The sequence below is a fragment of the Belonocnema kinseyi genome, chromosome 10 (genome assembly GCF_010883055.1).
Source record: "Belonocnema kinseyi isolate 2016_QV_RU_SX_M_011 chromosome 10, B_treatae_v1, whole genome shotgun sequence".
Taxonomy (NCBI): Eukaryota; Metazoa; Arthropoda; class Insecta; order Hymenoptera; family Cynipidae; genus Belonocnema; species Belonocnema kinseyi.
In genome coordinates, this window is record NC_046666.1 from 98,023,737 (window position 1) to 98,026,313 (window position 2,577).

Genomic DNA, 2,577 nt, shown 5'->3' on the forward strand with positions numbered 1-2,577 from the left:
AGCTAGAACGGGAATTGACGGGGATTTTGTGAGGCTGGGAAAAATAGGCAAATGGCAGTGAATTAATTTTTTGACCGGGATATTTATGACTTTTTAGAAAAGCAATTGGTCCAAGTTTGGTTTAAACAGTTTTTTTTAATTCCTTAAATTGCTTTTTTCCTATTATACCATTCAGTTCACAGTACGTAATTCGAAAATCTTTCACTTCAGAATTTTCCGTTTAAGTTTTAAAATTTTAGCGTACATTTTTCAATTTCGAATTTTAGAATGCAGTTTTAAAGACCTGGAAAATTAAAAATTAGAAGAGTTTCAAATTTATAATTTTAGATAGAAATCGTTTTTAGTTTATCAACTGCGAATATAAACTATGATTCTTTTTTTAATTGAAGTGGACACCAAGGATTCACAAGTGAATCATAATTGATTTGACAACACGTTTCGGAATTTGTTTAAAATTGAAGAATATTCCAATTTTAACGTTAAAAATTAAACTGTTTGAATTGGAAAGTCTTAGAAGTTAAACAAGTGGAAACTCGCGATTAAAACTTTATAACCCATTTTTAATTAAAAATAAATTCAAAATAAATAAGCTGTATCAATTATAATAATTTAAAGTTTATTTTAAAATATACTTTATGGAACATGATATTTTTTATGAATGTGTCAGTGAAATTCTGTTCGTATAATATTGTTTGCCAATGCGAAACGTAATCTGGCTTGGAACTGTCGTCTTAACATCTAAAAACCGAAAGAACAATTTCCCTATCACTTGGAATTATAATTATATTTTTATAAAAACTTTATTCTGGACAGTTTACAATATTATCGAATTTGAAAATTCCCGAATAATAAAACGTTTTCTGTAATGTACAAAAATACAATGCACATTTTCAAATAACTTTTTATCAAAAAATACATTTGTTCAATTATTGTTATCTTATATTCCAACAATAATTTTTAGAAACATTAAAAAAGTTCAATTTTTTGTATGAAAAACACAATCCCTAAGTAACAGAACGAAATCGGAAAAAATAAGAGTTAATTTATTCAGGAACAAGCTTTTTGAACAAAAATTACCTTGAGTGAAGCTTTAATATATATTTGTTAACTTTTACAAAAATCGGGCGTTATTTTATTACAAAAAAAAATAATTAGGAGGGGGGGGGGTGACATATGATCAAAAAATAAATAAAACTTAAAGTTGTACGATTTTAATTTGTAACTAAATAATTTGTGAGGTTTCAATATAAAATTATCGAACAATTTTAATTTAAAAATTCAGATGACATGTTTAAATAGCTTTAAATTTGAGATTATTCAATATACTGTGAAGACTACAAATTTAAAATGTCTCAACTATTAAGGGTTTAAATATTTTTGAAAATGCTGTTCTGGAGACTAAATAGCACTTATACTTTTATTAAGAAATCACAACCAAAATTGTTAAAGCAAGTTTTTAAAAGAGTTTTAAAAACCTTAAAAAAGGTCAGAGGTTTTAATAGTTCAATATATGTGATAGAACCTCTTTAAATTTGAAATTAGTCTATACTTTTTCATGTTTGAGCTACAATTATTCCATTTTAGAAGTTATAATTTACAATTGTGAAAAACAAATAAAATGTTTTAATTAATTTATATTTAAAACAAACAACCTTTGTATAATTCAATCTAAATGCAGCTGCAAACATTTAATTTAAAATGCTTTGAATTCAAGGAATATTTTAAAAAGAAAACTGAAAGCAAAGGATCGACTTTCAAAGGAATCGAAAGAAAGTGACTCGCTGGATTGCAAATGAACATGGAAAATGGTGTATTTTCTCATTTTTTAATTTTAAATTAAAACTTTTTCGCGTTGTAACAATTTCGGATCCCAGAATGTTATTTTTGACCTAACCTATAACTTATAACGAAAATTCTGAAAATTCAAACAATAAGGCTATATTCTGAAAATGAAGCAATTTTAACGTTAAAATTCAAGTTCTTAAACTAAAGGCCTAAAAATTTGCAAATTTTAAATTAGTGTTGTGTAAATTGTATTGATATCTTAAAAGAGTATAAATAGTTCTTAAATTGGTTTTTAAATTTTCTGAAGTTTACCTTTTTTACATACCTAGATCAGAGCATAATCTAAGCAAATTTCAGAATTGCACGGCCCAGCCTTTACACGAAAACTAAAAAAAAAAATTCGAACTTGATTAATTGAAAATAATTTCAAAAGTACCTCCCCAACACAAATTCGGAGCTGCACACTTTCCATTCAGAACTGCACACTTGTGCAGAGCTGCACGTTAGATTATGCTCTGACACTAGATGTCAAAAAAGCCTACCAGTGACTGAAATGGATTAGAAAAAAATCGCCAAGATCCAAGAATAAAAATTGAATGTATAGCGAATTTTAAAATTTTTTAATTGTGATTATCTTTAACTTTGTGATATCAAAAATTTTCATACAATTTTTTTTTATTAATACTGTAGGAAAAAAATTAACAAGATCGAGCGCCGAGATTATAATTAGAGCAAATTTTCTGTAATTCTATGGGGACGGCTGAAATATCCCGAAAAATAAAATTCCCGACT